Raw genomic sequence first — 16,968 nt, forward strand, 5'->3', positions numbered from 1 at the left:
AGAGAGAGAGAGAGAGATTGAGAGAGAACACAAGCAGGGAGAGAGGGACAGAGGGAGAGGAAGGGTGAGAAGCAAACTTCCCACTGAGCAGAGAGCCCAACACAGGGCTCAATTCCATGGCCTGAGCTGAAGGCAGATGCTTAACCGACTGAGCCACCCAGACACCCTGAGTTTTTTGTTTTCTTATTGTTGTGTTTTAAGAGTTATTTTTTTTAAAGTATTTTGTATAACAGTTCTTATGAGATGTGTCTTTTGCAAATTATCTTTTCCCAGTTTGTGGCTTGTCTTTTTGTTCTCTCGATATTGTCTTTCACAGAGCAGAAGTTTTTAATTTTAATGAAGTCTAGCTTATCAATTATTTCTTTCATGGATTGTGTCTTTGGTGTTGCACTTAAAAAGGCCTCTCCTTACCCAAGGTCATCTGGGTTTTCTCCTATGTTATCTTCTAGGCATTTCATAGTTTTGTCTTTTACATTTAGGTCCGTGATCCATTTTGAATGAATTTTTGTGAAGGGTATAATGTCTGTATCTAGATTCATTTTTTTGCTTGTGAGTGTCCAGTTGTTCTAGCACAATTTGTTGAAGAGACTATCTTTGCTCCATTGTATTATCTTTGCTTCTTTGTCAAAGATCGGTTGACTACATTTATGGGGGTCTATTTCTGGGTTCTCTATTTTGTTCCGTTGATCTATCTGTTTGTTCTTTTGCCAATACCACCACATTGTCTTGATTACTATAACTTTACAGTAAGTCTTAAAGTGGGATAGTGTCTTGTTCTTTTTGTATGGATAAAGTAACTTTTCCTATTTGTCTGAGCATGTTAATAATAATTATTTAAGGCATTATTTTGCCTGCATGGTCTCTGCTTCTCCAAGTTACCTCCCTTTTGTTTTCATCTGACTTTTACGCAACAGGGCTTTTTTTCAGATATCTGGTGATCCTTGACCATCTGCTCATATTTGAGAGCCCTGAACTGATTGGAGTCTCTGGGCTTTCGACTATGGAATTCACTGAAGGGTGATTTGGCAGGGAAATTTTGTGGGTATGTTTAGATATATTGATTTGGATTACTCATGTTCCCTAAAGAAGTATTTTCTAATTCCCTGCTTGAAAGATATAGCCTTGGTTCACTTCATTCCAGAGCTCATTTAAAAAAAGGAGATTGGACAAGGGGGGGTCTTAAAATATTTGGTATATAAAGATTCTGTTAATATTTCTGGTTTTGGTACAATACTTCTGTCCTTATTTGTGTCTGATGTCACCTCGTTCAGAAACCTGCTTTCTACCTCCAGAGAGTAAACTTCCAGTATTTAGATGAGGTGGTGGAGAAACATTTGATTTGTTGCAGAGTGGGAGAAAGTGATCTGAGGATCTAACCTCTTCTAAAACAGACATACTCAGTCCTTTGACAGCCCCATGTTTGCCCCCACTTCCAGAGGTAGCTGGTGCTGCCAATTCTAGATCTTTCTGGGATTATGTAGTGGAACTGGGTTGTCGCTTCTGGGCTCTCCCTCTGCAGGCTTAGTTAGGTCTAGGTCAGTTCTCTGAGTCAATTACCACTTACTGTTCTCCCGCTCCCTATATCTTGTTGCGGTGTTTCCTCTCTTGCTCCTTTTATCTTGTGTGTTGTAAAACAACCTTTTTACTATCACTTTTATAGAAATGACAAGAAGCAAAATTAGATATGTGTATGTTCAATCTTCTCTTTTCCTCCAGAATGCTAATGCGTTTTCTATCAGAAGTAGTTCTAACAGACAAACTTCTAATAGTTTGTCTAACATGGATGATAAACTGTAAAAAAAAATAATAATAATCTCAATGATCTAAGGCTTTGTTGTGCAGGATATAGATTTTCCTGACTGTTGAGGATTTTTATACAAGCTGTTCACATGCTTGGCTTGTCTCACTGCTGTCTTGGTAGGTGGGGGCAGAAAGTGTGGTGAAATTTCCAACAACTGGTTTTACAACTTTTCTTGTCTTTTCTGGTATAAAGGATGCAGGAAGGAAAATGTTACATGTCATGGCTTAAAGTGGGGGTTTGCTGTTTTACATTATTTATGGTCTCTTAGCCCCCAGCTGGTTTCACTGTTTTAATGTTCTAAAATCACATTGCTTAAAATAAAAAAATAGGGAAAGGAACATGTTGTTTCAAAATGCTGTATCTTTTCAAAATACTTTCATATCTATCTTATGATGATACTAATTACACATGTTCAGATAAAGAAACTGAGGAATGAAAGACCAATAACCTCTGTAAGTACATACAGCTAATGAGGATTTTTGGGGGGGGTCAGGAACATCATAGTTTTCTTCTTCCCCTCTCTCCACTCAGTGGTGATGAGAGGGTGTCCACTCTTTTGAGAGGAGTTCAGTCTAGGGAGGATACTTTGGGGCAGAACTGTTACCATTTATAACTACTATTTAATGAGCATCTACTAAATTGCCTGGCTATATGCAAATGCTTCATGTGCGTTATCTCAGTAGTCCTTATAGTGATTCTCCTTCTTTACAGATGGGAAACTGACACCCAGACCGGTTAAGAAACTTTCTGAAGTGCCCACAACTTATAAATGCAGGTACTGCAGTTGGAACCAGGTTCTTGGACTTGAAAGCTCAGGCTCTTTACAGGTGCAGCTTCCTTTTGGGCACAGGTTAATGGCTTAGTCTGGTAGTAAAATAGGGGGAAATGGGCAATTACAATACTGTGCAATAGGTGCTGTGGTGGAGGTCTGGTGTGGTTGTAAGAGCTTATGGAGTGGAACCCGGGAAACTACGTGGAGAAAAATCGTCTAATCAGAGACCCGATGGAACAGGAGGAGCCAACCAGAGAAAAAAGGGCCAAAGAGCATTTCAGGCTGAGTGATCAAAGAAGCATTCCTATACCTAGAGGAGATCAGAGTATTTTAACAAGAGCCATTGGGAAAGAGGTGTGGCAGGAGATGGAGAGGCAGGGAGGGTTAAAAAGAGGTGAGGCTAGAGAAGAAAGTGGAAGGAGTGAGGCCAACTAGAAAGCCTTTAAAATCTAATGAGTTAGGAGTTTGTCCTCAGGCCAATAGGAACCATTCTTCACACAGGGCTCATAAAAACCTGTTCATTCCTAAGTGTTAAGAGCACTAGAAGCATTTTTTTTTTTTTGAGGTGACTCTGAGTAGGCTTCTAGATGGCTCCTGGATGGGGGCTGGTCCTCAGAAAGACCAAGCCATAATTAGAAGCTTGGCATTTTCAGGCCTCCCCCCCACTTCTCCAGAGAGGGGAGAGGGGTAGAAATGAGAGTTGATAATCGATTGTGCCTACATGAGGAAGCCTCCATAAGAATGCCAATAGCATGGGGTCTGGACAGCTTCCAGGGAAGGTGATGCACCCCAACTCCACGGGAATAGAATCTGCTGTGGTCAGCACCCTTCCAGACCTCCCCCCTGTACTTCTTCATCTGGCTGTTTATCTGTACCCTTTATAATATCCTTTAGTAAATGTAAACATAAGTAAGTTTCCCCCTGAGTTCTGTGAGCTGTTCTAGCAAATAATAGAATCCAAGGGGAAGAATATTGTGGGAAACTCCAGTTTGCAGCCAGATTGGACAGAAGTTGTTGGTAACCTACTATTTCCAATTGGCATCTTGTGGGAGCAGTCTTGTGGAATTGAGCCCTTCACCTGTGGGATCTGACACCATGTCCACATAGATAGTGTTCAAAACCAGTTAAATTTTACGTCTCCCAGCTGGTGTCACGGAGAATTGCTTAAAGTGGAGAAAAACCTCCGCATTTGGTGACCAGAAATGAAGTGTTTTGTGGGAGTCCTAAAGGAGAAACACAGGAGGAAGATACAGGAGAACTGATAGGTTTTTCCAATTCACTGTGTTTCTCTCCTAGAGCCCATCACATTTGGAGGGTCTTCCAAAAGACAACTTAACTCTTCATGACGCTTCAAACTTGCTATTCTTTTCTGCCAAGAGAACACAAAAAGGCAGCCTCGTTCTACATTTGTATTTTCTCCCAGTCATGCACATTGCCATCGCGATTCCCTATAGTTCTGGCATGAGGCTCTTTAGAGGCCTCGCTAATGGAACACCGTGTGAACACTGCGGAGGACCAGCTACTTATGCGACCGTTGCTAGATGGCATCGTAAATACTTAAAAATAACCAAAGTGTTTTTAACTTCGTTTCCCATGAAATGGAAAGCAAATGGGTTTATTTTGTTGTTAAGTTGCCCCATCAAAACTATAAGCAATAACTTATAAATCAGCCTAGGAAGAGAACTTCCAGGCCCCTTTGAGCCACCAGTACCATTCATCTTGGAGGCAAAGTAGAGACGCTGGCTTTCACCGCCCACTTCCCCAAAGTTCTGTTTATGGCTTTTTATCCCCCACCATTTCAGTGTTTTCCATAAGGCCCAGATGCGAGACTCAAACTTCTCTGGGAAAGGAGGTTGACTTGGGGCGGGTCAGCGATGCTCTCCAGACCTGGGCTTGAGGGGCGGGGGCGGGGCTCCACGAGGAGCTCAGGCCGAGGGCGTGTCCTACAGCCGGACCCTGCGCGCAGCCGGCCCGGCGGGCACTCCTGTTTAAAAGAAGCACCCGCGTACGCAACGACGCTTCTCAAACTTGCACCTAAGGACACCTTCCAGCTGGTCGCCACCCTGAGGGTTTCCCTCACTCCCGCTATATTATTTTAGAGTCACATTTTAAGAATGAATGTAAACATTGCATCTACCTCCAGAGCTTATCCTTCGTAGTTTCCAAATAAAAATAAAGGTTCAAATTCCCCCGCCTCCATGCACGCTACACTGCCATGCTAGCACCTGCCTCCCCATCCCCGGCTAACTGACTGGTGGGCTTCTTAATCTAAGGAGCCCAGAAGGGAGGAAACGTAAGGCGCCGCTGGGTCCGAGGGGCGGGGCCGGAGGCAGGTCCTCCCAGTGGTCCGCCTCCAATCCCCCTCATCCCCCGCCGTCGCCTCGCGGGAGGTGGCGGAGCCCCCGGCGTTCCCCGGGAGAGCGAGACTGGAGGCTCCCGGGTGGTAATGGCCGGGTCCCAGGCCTGCGGGGGCAAGGGGAAGCCTCCAGCGGGCAGGCGGCCGGGACCCTGGCGTTCCTCTGAGCACTGACCCCGTACACGAAAAGGTAACAGCTGCCCGGGCGCCCGCACCGGCCAGGGCCGCCTCTCCCTTGGGGGCTCCCCTTGGTGTGCTGGTTCTGAAAGCCAGCCGGACCGCGGGGTTCCTTCGCCAGGACCCGGGGCGAAGCAGCCACCGCGGCGAAGCCCGCCCCCTCCTCGAATTTGCTGTCATTCCTAGACAGGAAAATCGCTGCCTTCTCTCTGCTGGGAACCATGTCTACTTACCACTGACCCATCCGACCCTCTTCCATCAGCTATGACTAAGAGGTCAATTTGGTTTCCAAAACTAGGAGATAGAAGAGGAGGAAGAGTCTAAATTTTCTATATTTGCCCCTGGAGAATGCAAGAATCAAAGATTTGGCCCCTGGGACTGATTTCAAGTGTCCCTCCAAGTATGGGGTGTAGCTTTGTAGGAACGCTTGAGGAAGACTCTGGTCTTGTGATTGGGGTCACACGGCATAGGTGAGAGAGAGGTTTTATTTTTGGTTTTGGATTTCCTCTCAGGAGCTAGGTGAAGAATCCATCTAGTGAGGGTGGCCACAGAAGCAAATCTCAGTCAATGTGGAGATAGTACCCACTCTTTTTTATTCAGCTACCCTTTCCTTTAAAAAAAAAAAAAGAAGTATAATTAACATAGTGTTATATTACTTTCAGGTGCACAGTATACTAATTCAACTATTCTGTACATTACTTAATGCTCATCAAGGNAGAAGTATAATTAACATACAGTGTTATATTACTTTCAGGTGCACAGTATACTAATTCAACTATTCTGTACATTACTTAATGCTCATCAAGGTAAGTGTACTCTTAATCCGCTTTATCTATTTCACCCCCTCCTACCTCCCCTCTGGTAACCATGAGTTTTTCTCTGTATTTAAGAGCCTGTTTTTGTGTGTGTGTGTTTTCTTTAATTGTTTGTTTTATTTCTTAAATTCCACATATGAGTGAAACCATACAGTATTTGTCTTTCTCTGTCTCACTTATTTCACTTAGCATAATACCCTCTGGGTCCATCCATGTTGTTGCAAATGGCAAGATCTCATTTTTTGTAGCTGAGTATTATTCCATTGTATAGCTATACCACCTCTTTTTCCATTCATCCATGCATGAACACTTGGGTTGCTTCCACATCTTAGCTATTGTAAATAATGCTGCAGTAACACAGAGGTGCATATAACTTTTGGAATTAGTGGTTTTTTTCCTTTGGGTAAATACCCAGTAGTGGAATTACTGGATCATATGGTAATTCTATTTTTAAGTTTTTGGTTTTTGAGGAACTTCCATACTCTTTTCTATAATGGCTGCACGAATTCGCATTCCCACCAACAGTACACAAGGGTTGATTTTCCTCCACATCCTTGCTGACACTTGTTTTTCTTGTCTTTTTGATTCTAGCCATTGTGACAGGTGTAAGGTGCTCAGTGTGGTTTTGATTTTCATTTCCCTGATGATGTTGAGCATATTTTCATGTGTCTGTTGGCCATCTGTACATCTTCTTTAGAAAAATGTCTATTCAGGGGCGCCTGGGTGGCATGGTGGTTAAGCGTCTGCCTTCGGCTCAGGGCGTGATCCCGGCTTTGTGGGATCGAGCCCCACATCAGGCTCTTCCNTGGTGGTTAAGCGTCTGCCTTTGGCTCAGGGCGTGATCCTGGCTTTGTGGGATCGAGCCCCACATCAGGCTCCTCCGCTATGAGCCTACTTCTTCCTCTCCCACTCCCCCTGCTTGNACTTCTTCCTCTCCCGCTCCCCCTGCTTGTGCTCCCTCTCTCGCTGGCTGTCTCTATCTCTGTCGCATAAATGGATGGAATCTTTAAAAAAAAAAAAAAAAGAAAAATGTCTATTCAGCTCCTCTGCCCATTTTTAAAATCAGATATATATATGTATTTNGGACGGAATCTTTAAAAAAAAAAAAAAGAAAAATGTCTATTCAGCTCCTCTGCCCATTTTTAAAATCAGATATATATATGTATTTTTTTTTGGTGTTGAGTTGTATAAGTTCTTTATGTATTTTTGATATTGAGCCCTTATCAGGCATATCATTTGCAAATATCTTCTCCCATTCAGTAAGTTGCCTTGGATAGTTGATGGTTTCTTTTGCTATGTGAAAGCTTACTATTTTTGTGTAGCCCAATAGTTTATGTTTGCTTTTGTTTCCCTTGCCTGAGAAGATATATCTAGAAAAACGTTTCTATAGCTGACGTCAAAGAAATGCCTTTTTCTAGGAGTTTTATGGATTCAGGTCTCACCTTTAGGTCTTTAATCCATTTTGAGTTCATTTTTGTGTATGGTGTAAAAAAGTGGTCCAGTTTCATTCTTTTACATGTAGCGTCCAGTTATCCTAAAACCATTTGTTGAACAGACTTTTTCCTATTGTATAGTCCTGCCTCCTTTTTCATGGATTAATAGGCCATATAAGTGTGGGTTTAATTCTGGGCTTTCTGTTGTGTTCTGTTGTTCTATTTGTTTATTTTTGTGCCAGTACCATACTGTTTTGATTATTATAGCTTTGTAGTATATTTTGAAATCTGTGATACCTCCAGCTTTGCTCTTTCTCATATTGCTTTGGCTATTCAGGGTCTTTTGTGGTTCCATACAAATTTTAGAATTATTTGCTTTGGTTCTGTGAAAAATGCTGTTGGTATTTTGGTAGGGGTTTCATTAAATCTGTAGATTGCTTTGAGTAGTATGGACATTTTAACAATATTTGTTCTCCCAATCCGTTTGTTTGTGTCATCTTCAATTTCTTTTTCTTTTTCTTTCTTTTTCTTTTTTCTCAATATTTTATAGTTTTTGAAGTATAAGTCTTTCACCTCATTGGTTAAGTTTTTTCCTAGATATTTTGTTCTTTTTGGGGAAATTGTAAATGGGATTGTTTTCTTAATTTCTTTTTCTGCTACTTTCTACTATATTAGTGTATAGAAATGCAACAAATTTCTGTATATTAGTTTTGTGTCCTGAAACTTTACTGAATTTATCAGTTCTAATAGTTTTTTGTTGGAGTCTTTAGGGTTTTCTATGTATAGCATCATGTCATCTGCAAATAGTGAGTTTTACTTATTTCTTACCAACTTATTGGCGTTTATTTCTTTTTCTTATCTGATTGGTACAGCTAGGGTTTCCAGTATTATGTTGAATAAAAGTGGTGAAAGTAGACATCCTTGTCTTTTTCCTGATCTTAGAGGAAAAGCTTTCTCTTTTTCACACCCATCCCTATTCTTTAATGACAAACCCGGAAAAGGTTACCCTTACTTGATTTTGAACTTGGAGAAAATGTCAGATAAAAATGATGTGCACATTTATCTAGGCAGTCACCTAGATGTGGGATCTTTAGGTTGCCTTTAACTAATGTTTGAATAGAAATCTCACCCGTGGATACCTGGATAGCACTTGAGCAATGAGACACCTGGTATGGGTACTTCTGAGGACACAAAAACAGCAACAACAGTAACATAACATTTATTGAGCATTTACCATGTGCTATGCATGATTCTAAGTGAATTACATGTACTATGTAACATGAAACACTATTCTGAATGCTTTCATCCATTAGTACTTAGTTTTGACAAGCATATGAAAGAGCTGCTATCATTAGTCCCACTTCATGGAGGAAAACGGAAACAGTTTTTTGGGTAGGTAAGTGCCCCCATTCTCCAGGTGTTGTGAATATAGGCTGCCAACAGCTCACAGCTGTACCTTCTTTCAAGAATTGCCTGTTGATGGCAGCTTCCCTGCCAAGAAATGCCCAGGAGGTTACACCCCAAGACTCCCAGGTGTGGCTTGTAGCTAAAAGATGACATATATTGGGGTACCTTACCTTCTGCCTTAAAGAGGAACCCCTTTGCCATATCATTTCTGCTCTGCAGTTCCCTGTGGATCAGGTTGGACCCACATCCTTCCCTTGCTTCTTCCCTCGTCCTTGTCCTGCTTACCCCCCTTATAGTTTTTACTGGAGAATCTCAAATCACTTGCAAAAGAATCCCCATCTCAGGCTCTGTTTCTGTGAAACCCAGCCTAACACAACTACTCTGCTACACTGGGTTGTGAAATTTTCAGAGTTTGAGTCTTTATTCACTAGACATATGTTTTTCTCTGGAAAGACAGACAATCCACTGGTTTCAAATATGTATCAGACAACTTTCTCTTTTGATTAACCTAATGAAATATATTATGGAAGCTTTGCTTCTGAAATAGTGCTTTATTTGTGTAAAGGAAATGAAAGAATGACTTCCCTGAGATGCTGTTCAGCCACGAATACTTTATTCCTATCAGGGATGCAGATAGCCAGAGTGGGTGATAGATAAGTATTTGTTCATTGGTTTCTTGATTGAAGAAATGGATTATGAGAAGGGAACATGTTAATACTGTTACTAACAGCTTTGTAAAAGTATACTTGACATAGTAAAAGTGTACATTTGGTAAGTTGATCCATAATATACCCATTAACCATCACCACAGTCAAAATAATGAAAATACCATTACTCCCCAAAGTTTCCTCAGCCTCTTTGTAATACCTCCCATCCTGTCCCCAGGCAATCACTGATTTGCTTTTGTTATAGTAATATAAGGTTGACAAAGACCCTAGAAGCCATGTACTTTGGTCACTGAGTCGTTAAGCGTGCCCGGGCATGAGGCATGTGAGGACTTCCATGGGATAAGACCATGGAATTTGAAATAACCGGGGCCAGGCTGCCATCTGCTCATGGGAATGGAAACGGATACAAAGCTGGACTCTGATGACAACTTTGGCATCTGAGACACGTATTCCAACTGGTGAGGCAAATGCAGATGAAGTTCAGGCAAACTTTGGGATTGGGGCAGTCTGGGGTTTGTTATAGGTTAAAGGAGGCCCGGGGAGAGTGATGTCATCCTTGTAATGTACAACCAAAATAAAAACGTACAAATAAAACTTGCCACCAAAGCCTGGAACTCCCAGGATGGCACTGGAAAGGGAATCTCCTGGTAGGTGGGGCAGCTGATTTTTGTCCGTCAAGTTCATCATCCTCTTGGTTCTCTTCTTGGTCACTCCCGACTGTGGGAGACACGCCTTCTGATTGTAACTCTTCAGCCCAAGTTTGCTACCTTGTGATGTAGCTCAGACATGGTTAAAATACTCGGAGGCCCTGCTGAAGGCTCTGGCAAAACCAACACAGAGTGAACACAATGAGAGCAATAATTTTAGATGGTCTGGCATTCAAAACAGTTTTGTCATCTTTGCTTTATGCTCCTGCTCAGCTTCTATATTGTCTCCCATGTCTAGAAATCTCCTTCATCGATTCCCTGAGATCCCAGCCAAACCCAGTTCACAGGTATCTTTCTTCTCTCACTTCTTTGCTACTTTCTGTATTGTCTCCCCTTTGGGTACATTGAAAAGGGTTGAGCGGAAGAATGGGCACTGTTTTACTTGACCATAAAAAATCATACAGCTAATGAACTTGTATTCAGCATGAGCAATCATTCTAAGTATGATTTGCTTAGTATTTTTTATCTGCATCTTAATAGCTATCTAGTTTTAAGAATTGCAAAATCTGTAATATCTTAATTTTTTTCTAATATAAAAGTGATAGATAGTAATGATATCTCCTTCAGAAAAGTGTGGCTTTTTTGTTGTTGTTTTGTTTTTTGTTTTTTATTTTGTTTTTACTCTGGCAGTACTCAGTGTTTCAAGGATATGGGGAAATGGACACTTTCCACTCCCCATTGTTTGTGGGAATATAAATTTCTCCAGGGATTATGGAGGGCAATTTGACAATGTATATTCAAATTCAAAATGTGCATGCCTTTGTCTGTGCAACTCTAGTTTTAGAAGTTTACCACATGAGAGTAATTGGATAAGTACACAAATTGTATGTGCAGGAATGTTGATCTTATTATAGTTTATAATTTTTAAAGGAAACAACACATTTCAACACTATTGGGTGCCTACCTCTGCTAGGCATTATAGTAGGTATGGGGCTACAATAATTAATCAGATATAGTTGGTCCCTGCCTTCATGTAGTTTATGGTACAGGAAAGAAGACAGCCAATTAAACATTCATTAGCATTAGCATTGCAGTGCTAATGGTATAGACTGTGGTTGAAGTGCTTATAAAGGGAACTGAATGCAGACTTGGTGAAGCGGTGAATAATGGTAAGTAGAATTTCATTAGATTTTCACTTTTAAATGTAAATATTTTACTTATATAATCAGAAAGAAGTGTAGCTTTTTAAATTTTTAAAATAAAATAAAATAAAATAATACAAGTTAAGTGTAGGAAATTTGGCAGTTGCAGAAAGATTATAAAGAAGAAAATAAAAATGACTAAAAATTCCATCCCCAAGATGACAAATGGTCAGTTGAAACACTTTGGTATATTTTCACATTCTCTATATGCATATGAATGTATTGGCTCTTTCCACAATGATACATGTTTCATAGATCTTTTTGAAATTTCAATATATTTAATATTAAAAATAATTTGAGCTTACTACTTACATATATTCTATCTCAGAGTGAAATTTAATTCTGAAAATTCCAGTCTGTTATGCTTTTAGAGCTAAATTCCTATATGTATTTGGGGAATATATTGACATCAAATAAAACAATTCACTTTTCTCTCTTTTTAAAAAGAATTGGTACAATTTAATTATATGTTAAGCACATCAATAATATTTTTCTTCTGGTTGCTGGCATTCATTTGAGATTATAGAGTTAAACTGGTTAAAAGTTCATTTTTCATGGGCTCATGTGAATAACATTATGAGATCTTATTAGAACAGTGCCAGCCAAGATGGGAGTGTTAATTTGCTTCACATTGTACAATGTACTTCCCAATGTTGGCAGGAGGCATAGTGGAGCAAAGTTCCTTGTCTTAAAGATTATGTATTGCATCATCCCTGCTGTATCGCTTTGTTAGACTATATTGCTGCTGTCACTGATTCCTTTTTTAAAAATAGCTGCTAAAAACCAGAAGAATTAAATTAGCAAATTCTGTATGTCATTCATAGGTACGTTAAATAACCAGGAGAGTTTCCTCCTTACATAGGAAGTCTAAAAATGTAAACTGCATTTCTGAGTTAATACATGCAAAATGATTGGAATAAGGCTTGAAACATACTAATTGCTCAATAAATTAGTATTGTAATTACTACTACTGTTAATAAGAGCAAACGAGTTAACAGAATAAGTCTAGGAGTATCTTAGATCTATATTCAGATTCTCATCATTGGCTATGGGATGTGAGGAGTAAATTGATAACAAGATATTGGAGGGTAGTCATACTGTTTCATGTTAATGCCTAAGACCTGGAATAAAATGTTGAAGAAACACACTCTATTGCGATAAATGAACTCAACTGAACTGAGAAGCATTTCACCTTATAGCATAGCCCTTAGTCTGTAACCCTATTTTGAAATTGAATTTCCTAGGTGAAAAGGACTGTTGATGCTCTTGAATAGGTTCATGGAGTCTTTTTGGTGACTGCGATCTTTATTTAACTGAGTTGACATGAGATTCAACTACATTCATAGGGTGACTCATATCCATAACTCAAATAGTTTTTCATCATGCAAGCAATTCTCAATTTGCTGTAATGGTTTTATTGTCTTAGTTGTAATCAAACTTGTCTACCTATAATATGACCAGTGAATTCCATACTTGGTACTTCAATTCTTTTAAGTAAATCTGTTTTTAAAAGTTATTTCAACAAAGTTTATGTGTAAAGTTAAAATTACATAAACATACCATGTTCCCTAGGCTATTGATCCTGTCCAGATTTTTGGAAGAAATTGTGTCTAAAGGGACAGATAGAGTGCATTCATGTAAATATATTTTATTTAAAGAGCAAAGATTTCAAAAAGCTGAAAACACTGTTGTTCGTTCAACCTAAACAAAGAGACCAAGAAAAATCTCAGAGAGGTAAAGACTTTTTTTCCTGATATATGATTATTCCAATATATGAAATATATTATTCTAATATGTTATCCATTGTGCTTTTCTATCATTTTAAGCAAATACAGGTTAACACTATAAAAACATAATGCCAAATTATTTTTCTTATATTTCTACTTTCCTAATCCTTGTCTTAATTTTAGGGGTTTTGGAAAATAAAATGGGATTAAATGAAGAGGGTTGTAATATTTATATTTTCTTTTGGTTTGGTGAGGCTGTTCTTTTCTTTCATTCATTTTATCCATTGATTAAAGAAATATTTATCATTGGGGTGCTACTGTGTGTTACATTTGAGGTCTGTATTTGAGATAATTGATTTTGAATATAAATAAACTTATTTAAGCCTATTTAAATGTTTTCTGTAATTTTAATTTACTAATCTTTGAACTAACTTCAGGGATCTGTTATATAGATATGGATTTCTGCCCCTAAGAGATTAGGTGGACCTTCTTTGCTTCTATTAAAATTTTAATATACTTAGGTAAATTGGATTTACATTTGTCATTTTTTAGCCTTTAAAGGATGTTTTGTAAACCAGCTATAAAGTAAAAAGAGGTATTGATTTTTAAACATTTTAAGATATGAAGCGTTTCAGAGTATCCTAAAAAATAAAGTGTGTATTATAAGTATTCATCATCTTTGGCATCAGACGGTTCTAAAAGTCAATATTTTCTGTGCTTGTCAAATTGTCTTGAATCCACCTATGCCATTGTAGGCTGGGAGGATCTAACCGTAGTAAATAGCATAACCATGGAAGTTCTTGTTACTAAGAGCTGAAATTCTTATGTGGGTACAGATAGTCCTCAATGGTGAATTTATAACTTGGAAAAAGTAATATAAACAAACATGATGAAAGTTAAATTTATCTTTCTCATGGAACCTATTTTAAGTGGAGAATTATGTTCCTGAAAGTATAAAAATAGGCACTATATTTACTCCACTCTTTATGAATCATAGACATACTATGAAGTATACAGTTTCTTAAGTATGCATAAGGCAATCAAGATGGCATTAAATTACTGAGCACTTGTATTTTACTGGAAAACATCACCAGAAAAGGTTTTCCAGGGTAGGAGGAAGTGCTGGGGGGAAAGAAGCTAAGGATTCTGATGGTAGATGGCTAGTAGGGTCAAGAGCTGAGGGCAGCATGTCTTAAGCAGTAAGTAGCACACTGGCTCCTCATCATTGCCACCCCATGGACCCCTTTGTGGGTTTGTGTGTGTGTGTGTGTGTGTGTGTATTAACAAATGTCATTTATTAATAGTTACTTTATCTCTCTGCTTTTCCAAATCAAAAATACATCTTACTGTCAATCAGCACTTTGGTTCATGGTTTATTTATATTAAATAAAAGTAATATTCTGAGGAGCTTTATTATAGGTGAATTCGTGATCTAATTAGATTGTTGGAAATGGTCAAAGTTCAAAAATCGCTACTCACCCCTAGACCCCTTTTAATTCTTTAACTAGCTCTAGAAGTGACACATTGGAAATCCCTGTTCTGGATGTTGTCAGAAAGAGACTAGTAAGGATGAGTAGTTTGTACGTAATCAGATAGGAGTAATTCAGGGAATTAAAGGGATTGTAAACCAGAGAATGCCCTCTGCATTGTCCTAAAGCTAGATGCGTACCTGGATGCTACATGCATTTTAGGTAAGGAGAAAGCACTGAGGTGAACAGAAGTACATTCCTTATGCTTTAACCTCTTTTTACAAAGTGCCATTTACCAGCTTCCATTTGCTTCATCCCACCTCAGCCATCCACCTGCCAGTGCTGATCTACACCCATGATGCAGCAGCCAAGAGGAGAAAGGGATTGATTCTCTGTAGTGTACCCTGGGGTCTGCAGCTGCGTGCGTTGAACTAGGGCCGCCTCACAGAGCAGCCATCAGATAGCTACCGCAGCCAGACGCCAGGGAGATTTCAATCTGAGCAACTTGCACATTCAAGTTGCACAGGTGAATAGTGATAACTGGTTACTACTGATATGTTTATATTTTTTGTTTGAGTCACTGGGAGTGACTAATTCCAAGTTATTGAAGGTAAGCCCTGAGTTTACCTGAAGCTAAAAAAATTTTANTGCTCAATAAATTAGTATTGTAATTACTACTACTGTTAATAAGAGCAAACGAGTTAACAGAATAAGTCTAGGAGTATCTTAGATCTATATTCAGATTCTCATCATTGGCTATGGGATGTGAGGAGTAAATTGATAACAAGATATTGGAGGGTAGTCATACTGTTTCATGTTAATGCCTAAGACCTGGAATAAAATGTTGAAGAAACACACTCTATTGCGATAAATGAACTCAACTGAACTGAGTAGCATTTCACCTTATAGCATAGCCCTTAGTCTGTAACCCTATTTTGAAATTGAATTTCCTAGGTGAAAAGGACTGTTGATGCTCTTGAATAGGTTCATGGAGTCTTTTTGGTGACTGCGATCTTTATTTAACTGAGTTGACATGAGATTCAACTACATTCATAGGGTGACTCATATCCATAACTCAAATAGTTTTTCATCATGCAAGCAATTCTCAATTTGCTGTAATGGTTTTATTGTCTTAGTTGTAATCAAACTTGTCTACCTATAATATGACCAGTGAATTCCATACTTGGTACTTCAATTCTTTTAAGTAAATCTGTTTTTAAAAGTTATTTCAACAAAGTTTATGTGTAAAGTTAAAATTACATAAACATACCATGTTCCCTAGGCTATTGATCCTGTCCAGATTTTTGGAAGAAATTGTGTCTAAAGGGACAGATAGAATGCATTCATGTAAATATATTTTGTTTAAAGAGCAAAGATTTCAAAAAGCTGAAAACACTGTTGTTCGTTCAACCTAAACAAAGAGACCAAGAAAAATCTCAGAGAGGTAAAGACTTTTTTTCCTGATATATGATTATTCCAATATATGAAATATATTATTCTAATATGTTATCCATTGTGCTTTTCTATCATTTTAAGCAAATACAGGTTAACACTATAAAAACATAATGCCAAATTATTTTTCTTATATTTCTACTTTCCTAATCCTTGTCTTAATTTTAGGGTTTTGGAAAATAAAATGGGATTAAATGAAGAGGGTTGGAATATTTATATTTTCTTTTGGTTTGGTGAGGCTGTTCTTTTCTTTCATTCATTTTATCCATTGATTAAAGAAATATTTATCATTGGGGTGCTACTGTGTGTTACATTTGAGGTCTGTATTTGAGATAATTGATTTTGAATATAAATAAACTTATTTAAGCCTATTTAAATGTTTTCTGTAATTTTAATTTACTAATCTTTGAACTAACTTCAGGGATCTGTTATATAGATATGGATTTCTGCCCCTAAGAGATTAGGTGGACCTTCTTTGCTTCTATTAAAATTTTAATATACTTAGGTAAATTGGATTTACATTTGTCATTTTTTAGCCTTTAAAGGATGTTTTGTAAACCAGCTATAAAGTAAAAAGAGGTATTGATTTTTAAACATTTTAAGATATGAAGCGTTTCAGAGTATCCTAAAAAATAAAGTGTGTATTATAAGTATTCATCATCTTTGGCATCAGACGGTTCTAAAAGTCAATATTTTCTGTGCTTGTCAAATTGTCTTGAATCCACCTATGCCATTGTAGGCTGGGAGGATCTAACCGTAGTAAATAGCATAACCATGGAAGTTCTTGTTACTAAGAGCTGAAATTCTTATGTGGGTACAGATAGTCCTCAATGGTGAATTTATAACTTGGAAAAAGTAATATAAACAAACATGATGAAAGTTAAATTTATCTTTCTCATGGAACCTATTTTAAGTGGAGAATTATGTTCCTGAAAGTATAAAAATAGGCACTATATTTACTCCACTCTTTATGAATCATAGACATACTATGAAGTATACAGTTTCTTAAGTATGCATAAGGCAATCAAGATGGCATTAAATT

At 38.4% G+C, this 16,968-nt stretch overlaps 1 long non-coding RNA gene across 1 annotated transcript; it reads left to right on the forward strand.

Annotated features, from left to right (window-relative positions):
• The first annotated feature begins 4,982 nt into the window (after window positions 1–4,982).
• Window positions 4,983–10,421, forward strand: LOC117804444. The gene is made up of 3 exons (XR_004628902.1): window positions 4,983–5,119; window positions 5,861–5,912; window positions 10,375–10,421. It is a non-coding gene; the product is annotated as an uncharacterized LOC117804444 (long non-coding RNA).
• The last annotated feature ends 6,547 nt before the right edge of the window (window positions 10,422–16,968 follow it).

Source organism: Ailuropoda melanoleuca, chromosome 11 (genome assembly GCF_002007445.2).
Source record: "Ailuropoda melanoleuca isolate Jingjing chromosome 11, ASM200744v2, whole genome shotgun sequence".
Classification (NCBI taxonomy): domain Eukaryota; kingdom Metazoa; phylum Chordata; class Mammalia; order Carnivora; family Ursidae; genus Ailuropoda; species Ailuropoda melanoleuca.